Consider the following 10,442-nt stretch of genomic DNA (forward strand, 5'->3'; position numbering starts at 1 on the left):
AAGCCCACCTTACACGTAATTGCAGAAGATAGGTTGGATTTTTTACCAATTAATTTGTGTTATGGAGTGTTTGTAACAAAAATGATGGTAGATTTTGTTTTTAATGCGACTATTTTGCGAGTGCAAACTAATTTTATATTGCTTTCTAGCGCGAGTATTTGCGACACCTGGGATGCTGTAGTGATTTATTTAGGCAAAATATACCAGTTATTACCACCTACCTTTATGATTTTCTTCCTCCTTTTTTGAAATTATGTGTAAGATTCATTGTTTTGAAGTTGTATGGCTTGGCTGCATAAAATACTGGAATTGAATTTTTGTGAACTTACCTCATACTCTAGTCGTTTTTTTGATTACCTTGCATTTTCAGCACTTTAATTTCTTCAAGTAGGTACCTAATAGTTTTGTATAGCGTGTATTTTGATTTTTGAAAAAACTGTAAGTAATTTAACATAATTTTAGAATTTCAACACTGGAGAATAGTTTGTCCCCACTTTTTGATGCAATTTTTTCAAAACTCTTGTTTGGCCATCTTGTACTTGTGCACTTCTTTTCACGTGGGTGGTTCATTTCTCATTCTCACCCTGTTTCTGGGATTTATTTATGGCACAGCAAATTGGTGGTTAAGAAATGGTTATGTTTCTGTTGTTGAATTTCTTTTATAATTAGTGAACGTGCAGTTCTTCAATTCTTTATACCAAGTAGGCCTAATTTAGAAGCGAGATTATAATTTTGGAGCTCAGTCCGCATTTTACCTCCGTTGAGTGCATTACCTACTGGAGTGTTGTTTTTTTTCATGTTTGCTTTATGTTTGTTTTTATATATTAGTTAAATATTTAAATTGCTTACATTCTCCCTTTTTCATTTGAATTTTACTATCGATACAAATTGGTAAATTATGAAAATTGAAATGATTTAAATTAGGTACTTACTTACTTTCTCCTTTTCATTTTAATTTGATTTTAACTTTTCATTTTTCGATATTTTCATTTGGTTGTTTTTATACATTTCTAGGTTGTTGTCTTTTCAAATTGTGATTTTTATTTTTTCACAATTTTTGTTTCATTATTTCATATATTTGTGTGTTTTTTACTTTAATTTTTTCATAATTCTGTTTATTCTTTTTTAAATTTTCTAAAATTTTTGCTTTGATTTTTGATTTGTGGTTCACTTTTTCCAACGTTTTATTTGTTTGTTTGATTTTGGATTTTTTTTGTTTCCTGCATTTTTTTGTTTTGTTCTCATAGCTTTTTGTCAAGTTTCAATTATTTTTATACCTATTTTTTGTCCTCTTGCTTCTTCAGTTTCAAATTTTTTGGTTTTTTTTTTGGCTCAGATAAATTTTTTCAAAGTTCTGTGGGGGTTATTGGGTTTACCTTTTTTAATATTTTATTGTTCATTTTTTATTTTTTGTGTTTTTTTGATTATTTTGATACTGTTGCTTTGTTTTTTTGTGTAATGTCTTATTTTTAATTTGAATGTTTATGATTTTCATTATCTTTCTCATTTTATTTTTTGCTATCAACTTTTCATTTTCAGTTTTAATTTTTCAAAAATTTAGTCCTTTATTGTTTTTTTTTGTCTGTTGCAACTTTTTCCTTTACTTTTTGCATTTTTAATGTTTCAACATTCTATTTTTACTTTACACCTAAATTTTTTTCATTATTTTTGGGGTGTTTTGGCTGTTTCAATCTTTTCAAAATTCTGTGGGATTAACTATTTGGTTCAACTTTTTAAATATTCTGTTGTTCATTTTTGATTTATTTGATATTGTTGCTTTGTTTTTTCATAACTTTTGTTATCTTATCATATTTTTTGGTTTCAACTTTTCATTTTCAGTTTCAATTTTTCAAAAATTTAGTTCATTATTGTTTTCTTGGTCTGTTTTAACTTTCCATTTTCAACGTTTTCAAAATTTTGGTTTTAGGTATGTTGTTTGGTTGCTTTTTTTTGAGTTTTGATCTCATTTATTTTTTTTAGTTTTAAAAGTTGTTTGTGTTTTTGTGCTCTTTTTTCTTGATTTCAGCACCTTACTTGTTTCCATTATTTTCAATGTCAACGTTTGTTTGTTTGTTTGTTTCAACTTTACTATTTTTACTTTTACTTTTGTCCCAGGGTTGTTGCGGATCACGGAAATTTGATCCGAATCACGGATCACGAATCATTGAGAAATTTGTGATCCGGATCACGGATCAAAGATCTTCCGGGAAATTGTGATCCGGATCACGAATCACGAATCACTCCAGAAAAAAGTGATCCGGATCAAATTTCACGGATCGTTTTTCGGATCATTTCAAGGAAATTGTACTGGGTACTAAATTGGTTTTTTTAAATTGAAGATTGAACAAAAACGTGAAAAAACGAAATAGTCTCCATTTTATTTTCAAAAAATTTGCAATAACACATTATACAGGGGTAGGAAAAAGTCAGCCTCAGCTTGAAAATTTGCAAAAATTGAAAAATAATGAAATTTTTACATTTCAAAAAATTTTAGTTTTTTGTCAATAAATCAAAAACTAAGCATCCTAGAGAAAAACTAATGAGATCATGTCGATTGGAAATTTAATTCTCTACAATTTTGGTCATGTGTAATTTTTTCGTAGGACGCTTCCTTTCGCCTCCAGATTGACTTTTATGAAACACAGTGTGCAAATTTTTCAAAAAATAATTTTCAAAAAGTTTTACTCGCGGGTTTTTGTCAAAAAATCAAAAACTAGGCATCCTAGCGAAAAACGAATGACATTATGTCGATTTTACCTACATCAATATCCAACAAATTGAGTTCAACTCCATTAATTTTTAATAAAATCGAATTTTCAAAGCAAAAACATGCAGCAATGCAGCATTACTGGTGAAAAAAAAGGATCCGTGAAAAAATGATCTGCGGAAAATTTTGAATCGGATCATAGATCACGAATCCTTGTGGAATAATGATCCGGATCACGGATCACGATTCCTACTGCAGAAAATGATCCGGATCACGGATACAGATCACTCAAATGTGATCCGGATCACGTAATGATCCGGATCACAACAACCCTGTTTTGTCCATTATTTTTAATTTCAACGTTTTCAAAATTTTGGTTCTTTGTTTTTTGGTTTCATCATTAGAATTTTATTTTTTGCTTGTTTCTGAGTTTTTGATTTCAGTTGAATTCGTTTTTTTGTTTTTGTTTCAAGTTTTAAAAGTTGTTTGTGTTTTTTTGCTCTTTTTTCTTATTTCAACTTTCAGTCACATTTTTCTGAAGTTTTCATGTTATTTGGCAAGTTTTCATTTTTCAGTTTCAATTTTCCAAAAAATGTTTGTTTCTATTATTTTTTTTTGTTTTACGTATTTTTTGTTTCATTTTCAGATTTTTTCCCAAATTTCATTTATTTTTGTTTTTTAATTTTTCAAAGTTCCATATTTTTGGTGTTCTGATGGACTAGTTTTGTTTTATGGACTTGGACTTGTTTATTTTGTTTCAATTTTTCCAAACATTTTTTTGTTCATTTACGACATTTTGTTTTCTCTGAATTTGTCGTTTTTTTTTTCATTTTCCCCAAATTTTATTTACTTACCAATTTTTGTTGTTCTATTTTCGACGTTTGAATTTGCATTTTTCAACTTTCCAGTAAATTTTTTATACCTAATTTTAGTTTTTTCCATTATTTTGATTTCAATTTTGTATAAGTACAGATGAGAATTTTCAAGATTGTAAATTTTGATGTCATTGTGGGGTGAAATTTTTAGTAGTTTGATCGTCGGAGATAAGATAACTATCTGGAATTGAAAAGAATATTTGGGAACCACCTGCTCATGGCTGTATAAATAAGAAATTTCCAATAGGATTGTGAAATTTGATTACTCATTGCGGTGTGAAATCTTTTGTAGTCTGGCCGCCTATTGTGAAATGAATTTACATACGTGAAATTTCTATAAAGATTTATTTAAAATATTCACGAACCACCTGCTGTGCGATTTTGGAACATCTCCTTTGTTAAAATTTTATTTCTCTCTTTCCACCTGCCGGCTGTGACTGGTGGTGTTGTTGTGGGGGATGTGTGGTGGGTGTGGGTTATTTTAAAATTTGTTTACTTAAATGCAATACAAATTCCGGAGCTCAGTCCGCGTTTTGCCTTCGTGGAGAGCACTACTGCTCTTCGGTCTTATGTTTTTTGACTTCGTGATTTTTATGAGAATAGTTTATCAATTTCGCGGTGCTAAATTTTGGAATTTTAAGTGTCATTTAAACGAAGAATGTTTGGCCAAAATTAATGAATTTTTTCATTTTCATAGTCTTTTTTTGGTTTTGAATTAAAAATTCCTCAAAATTATTTTTTCAATTGTCAGTTTTAAGGCAATCTAAATTTTGAATTATTTTGGAAGGTACACCTATTATAATTTACATTTCGATTTCCAAATTTCATTTTTTAAATTTGAATCAGTTCTCTTCTGGCTACCTGCAGGAGTTGATATCCTCTTAGACTTAGACTAGGTAGTCAGAAGAGACTTAGGGATCATTCTAGTAGATTTGTAATAAAGGATATCGAGTAAAGCTCAGACTCTTCTCCTTTAGTACAAGTCTACTTGAATTAGGTCAGGTGTCTCGGATGTGTTGTCATCTTATACGTTTACATATTTTCATGTAAATGTATAAGATGACCACACATTAAATCTGTCTGAAATTCGAATTGTGTTACGTAAGTGGCACCTTTTGATTGCAGAATGCAGACGCAGGGTCTTTCTATTATTCAGGCTCTCTCCCCGAAATGTTATTTTTATTCAAATGGTCGTCCATTTGTCTAGAAATACTTACTCGTAGTCGGTTTGTTTTGCATACGGGACTCTGCCTGGTGAGGATGTCGGTCACCTTACCTGCCTCACTGGGTCAGTTTCACGTAACGCAAAACTACCAGGTAGCCGCGCAAAGGTCACAGCTGACGGCGCGGTACGTCTATGTAACCCCCGCATTACGCGGAAACCTTGGCTTCCGAAAGCTCGTGCGCAGCGAGGGTGTAGGCCACAGACTGGACGCTCCGTCACTCGTTAATTCAGGTGCCCTACGTAGCCCGCTTGCGGGAATTAAGTAAATCGTGTCGGGAGGAGAAGAAGGTTTTGTGACCGTCATCCAGGCGCACGCCGGGCCGGTAGGGGCCAAGGAGGATTAGCCCCTGCTACGGCTTCGCGTACACGCTTACCTTTACGTTGACCGTCGTCACGATCCGTTGATCGCTCAGGCCAGTAAGTCCGAAGAGCAGTTGGAGTTCTGAGTAGGTGGTCAGTCGTACTGGTCGGTGTGTACGAGTTGTCAAGCACTCTGTGGCGACATCCACCCCATGACTTATGACTAGGAGCTTGACCAGTGCCTAGTGTATGTACTTGTGACTACACATGGCCGGGTCGCTCTGCAAACTTTACTCGCTCAGCATTGAGTATAGCATTTGCATATTTGCATTTATGTTTATACTTCAATAAGATTATTGACTTGTCGATGTATAATAAATTCCATTGAGGTTTATTTGGCTAAGTCAAATTTATAGGAAAACGTCCGACTTGAGTCTATCTAATATGTACTTATGCTCAAGTCAAAAAGCATTGAAATTTTGCTACGTCAAATTATTGTTCTTCATTGAAACTTGAGTCCAATACTCTTCATTGAGAAACATAACTTATGAGTTAGGTATCAAGTCTTTAATTTTATAGTTGAAGAAAAAAAAATTATAATTTTTATTTTTAAAAAAATCGATAAAAAATAAATAAATTGATTCGATAAAATCGACTCGATAAAAAGTCGATAGTCGATAAAAACGATAAATTGGCTCGATAAAAAGTCGATAAAGTCGATAAATCGACTCGAAAAATGCTCATTATCCATTTTCAACGTTTTTTTTCAGTTACTAAAAAGAGCGTCCGGTAGGAACCTCTTTGCCCAGCCGCGCCATCTCCAAAGCCGGATACTCGGGCCGCTTGTGCAGTCCTACCCAGCTTCAAAGTAGGCGCCACAAAAATACGTATAAAATAAGCAGACTTTTGGCCGGGGGTGCCTGATAAGCTCGTCAAGCCCGTATCCAGGATTTCCTCCTGGGGGGTGATGAATGACTCATAAGTAGGGGACAAAAATCACAAAATTCCCAACGAGCTCATATGCATAAAAATTTTAATGGTAGGCACATTTCAGCCATTTCATGCTGAATTTCAGCTTGAAAACGTGTTGCTCAGAGTGAGATTTTTGAAATTTACCCAGTAAATTGTTTATACCTATTTATAATGAAATTCAGATAAGCACGAGCGAAGCGAGGGCAAAATTTTGGAAATTTGTCAATCCAAAGAATAAAAAATACTACATTTCTGATTGTAAAATTGATTTTTCTGGATTTGACTTGACACTCCTCACATCCTTAGACTTGAATTAGTAATTTGTTGAACTAGGGAGCGATAATGATTTTTGACGATTTTCGAGGTTTATTGCCTAAGCGTCGCGAGAAAAATAATTCAAAATTGTCGAAAATCATTTTTACTCCTGAGTTGGATAACATATTTTTCGTTGGTGAGGGAGAAAAATCTCAGTACCTATTCAATTCCAATAATGATCAGTAAGCTGGAGCAAAAGGAGCAGTTTTTCTCCCTTATAATAACGAAAAAATATGCTTCCAGAAATTTCGATTTCAAAAAAGGAAAGCAAACAAAAGCATTGGAAATTTATAATTCAAGAAACAAAAATACTTAATTAGTACATAGATTATGCAACTATGTACCTAGGGAGATAATGTGATTTTCAATGAATTTTGAAATTTGTAGCAAATTATCTCCCTAGAAATGCAAAACAACATGATTTTTTTCCTGTGTTTCAATGCAAGAAATCGTAGGAAATTATATTAACCTAAGGATTTTTTGGCCCTGGGGGGTGATTGTACCCCAAATCACCCCCCCCCCCTGAATACGCCCTTGAAGCTCGTGATTCGAAACACTGAGACCCGAGGCAGGTATGGGGACCGACATCCTCAGTGCTCAGCATCAAGTCCGCAAGATTACCGTTCACAAGAAGCATCTGATATAGATGGAGTAAACCATCTACTCGAAAATTACCTCGAGTGAGAGAAAACCTACCTAACCAAGACTAAACCCTCGTCTCACAATATGAACAGAGCTACGAAACATCAGCAACTACTGTCGTCTCGCAACTCCATCCACAATGCTGACATTTGTGATACGTTGCCTTCTCACACACGCGAGTGTAAGAGAAGACAACGTACACCAAGACACGCCTAAACCGCGATTAATTTAGAGTCCAAAACTTATTATTTTTCACATACCAACGCCGAAACAAAATTTTTCAAAATGTCGAACCAAAACAAGCGTGTCAATCACGCCCCCCTGTCGCGTTAGCACGCACGCCGAACTTGTGATTCAAGTCCGGCGAGGTCCCAGCCCCCACGACGTGGACGTGCGACTAGGAGTTGGAGCAGGAAACGGATCCTGCTCCCATTCAGGGGCCATAATAATTTAATCACTTACCGTTTTCTTTACAAAATTGAAAGAAATGTAAGAAGTACTGTCGGTGAAATCTGACACCGGAAATCACTCGCCATCTCAAAAAACCCAAAGAACCGAAAATTCAATTCGATTGCGCAGCAATTTCGAGAGGTCATTTTTTTAAAAGAGTGCAATTTGTGCGAAAAAATGACAACTCGAAATTGCGACGCAAACGCAATTGACCCGAATTTTCGGTTATTGGGTTTTTTTTTTGGGATGGCGAGTTCATTTCCGGTGTCAGATTTCTCCGCCGGCGCTTCCTTCTACTCAAAATGGCTCACTATATTCGAGCTAAAAAATGAATCAGTTGCAAAAAGAAGGAAGCGTCGTCGGGAAAATCTGACAACGGAAATGAACTCGACTATCTCAAAAAACCCAATGATTGAAAGCTCAACTGGATTGCAACGCAATTTCAAACGGTCATTTTTTTGAAAAAACAGTGCAATTTGTGCTAAAAAAAATGACCACTCGAACTTGCGGTGCAATTCAGTTGATTTTTAGCCTGAGAGGTGTTTTGGATGGTGAGTTCATTTCCGGTGTCAGATTTACCCGACAGTGCTTCTTTTCTGCGCCAAAATAGGCAATTTGTAAGCTAAAAAAATATGAGCTATTTAAAAGAGAAGGAAGCACCGTCGGGAAAATCTGACAACAGACTCACTCTCAAAAAACCCCAATGCTCGAAAATTTAACTGGGCTGCGCCGCGATTTCGAAGAGCAATTTTTTTGAAAAGAGGTGCAATTTATGCTTGCTGCGCAGCGAAAGGTGTTTTGGGATGTGCGTCAAAATAGACAATTTCTAACAATAAGCTACAAAAAGATGAGCTATTAAATTGGAAGGAAGCACCGTCGGGAAAATCTGACCACGGAAATAAACTCGCCGACCTAAAAAACCTTGGAAGTACAAAAAAACTGGAAAAAGTAACCAAAAAGATTTTTTTAATATAAAGAAAAGAGGTGACCAAAAAACATTAATCCAAACAAAACATTACATTTTATTTTATTTTAGAATAACAAAAAACAACAAAAATCTCAATAGGTAAGGTAAGTATATCACTTTTTTCAAAAAGTCATTAAAATTTTAATAGCAAAAGTTCAAAACAGAGATGAGGGAGTCTACCGAAATAGGGTGGAACAAACTTTAATCGTTTAAAAAAGCCCATAAACAAAAGTATTGCACCAAAAAAAAACATGAAAATTCGGGGGAAATTGTCAAAATAAAAACCAATCATCAAGTCTCCAAACGGTCAAAAACACGAAAAAAATCTGCAAAAAAGGAAATTTTGCAATTCAAGCAGAAAAAATTAGTAAAACTTGGGCCAAAATTTGGGCAAAAACACGAATTGATAAAATTTGATACAAAATTGTGGAAATCATGAAAATGGAAAACTGTTGAAAATTCAGTTCAGAAAAAATCACTGAGAATTCAGAACAGACTGGAGATACTTCGCCAAAATTTAAAGAGAAAAAAAATGGAAACATCAGGAAAATCATTGAAAAACTAAAAAAAGAGAACTCACAAAAAAACACTAATACCTGTCAAAATTGGTAAAAATCTACAAAATAATATAAAAATCAGCAAATTAAAAATTAAAGAACCAGCTCTAAAACATTAGAAACAAATGCCAAGGAGCAACTCGGGTGTTCTCACTAAAAACAGGTAAAAATATTTTTCTAATGTAATTAGATTATCCAAGTACCAAATATGAACCCAAAACAAAATTTGATCTGAAAATTTGTTTTCTGATACCTAAAGGCTAAATTAATATGTACATGCAAATTTTTGAGGCCCATGCAGTTCAACTAGAATTACTGTGAAGGTACACTACATATTGAAAAGTACCAAAATTAATTGAAACCATCCAATTGTAAAAATATAAATATATAACAACTTCAGTACTTAAGTTCCATGGAGAAGGGGCATTGTCATTCATTTTTTATTTTCACAATTTTGAACATATTAAAAAAAAATAAATTTCACCATATTCAGTGATGTGTTCTTACATGAAAAACAATCCTTGTAGAGAAAAGTTTCCAGTCCATTTGAACATATTGTAAAAATCAGTAAAAAAAAATAATAATGAAGGCCCCCGATTGGCAAAAGAGGTCGTCAGATTTTGGGATATGACTATCAGAATAAATCTGACGACGAAACGGAACTAATGTGACTGGGGTTCTGACTGAGGATATGACTACTGTAATTAATTAGGGAAATATACGAGTTATTGAGATCAGAATAGCGGATATTTCATCTAAAAGTACTGATTTATCATTTATGTAAGTCCACAGCTTGTAAAAAGTTCATTTGAATAATTAATTAACCACTTTTACACGTTTTTTTCAAAATGGTTGTCAGAAAAGAAAAAAATGACTGGTGGTATGACTGGTGATCTGACTAGTCCAAAAATGGAAGTAGCCATATTTGATTTTTTGTTTTGTGATTGGTTGATTTTTTTTGGTAGTCACAACTGAAAAATGTGACTGAGGTTATGACCGAAGAAATGATTGTCAGATTTTCAACAGCTCTTGCCAATCGGGCCCCTTTTCCATCTAACGCCTCATTTTTTAAAATCACTAAAAACTTGAATCGGAATGCATAAATTTTGAAAAGCAACCTTTACAGTGAAACTACACAGGTATTATCTATCTAATATCTAAATAATAGGTAATGTTCAATTATTCACTTACCCATCGGGACACAGGCACATTTGCATTTTTCACAAACACCGCAAAAAACGAAACACAGAACACTTGAACGCGTATGTACATCAAATAAGAATAACATCAACCCTTGATAGAACGCTAACCCACCCTAAACCGAACGAGTATTAAAAAAATTTGAACCACGCGAACACAACACATGTTTACTTCAAGAGCGCTGGTGGCAAACTGACAGAAACCAAACCTCAGCCAACGCTTATAGGATCTA

The sequence above is a fragment of the Planococcus citri genome, chromosome 4 (assembly GCF_950023065.1).
Source record: "Planococcus citri chromosome 4, ihPlaCitr1.1, whole genome shotgun sequence".
Classification (NCBI taxonomy): domain Eukaryota; kingdom Metazoa; phylum Arthropoda; class Insecta; order Hemiptera; family Pseudococcidae; genus Planococcus; species Planococcus citri.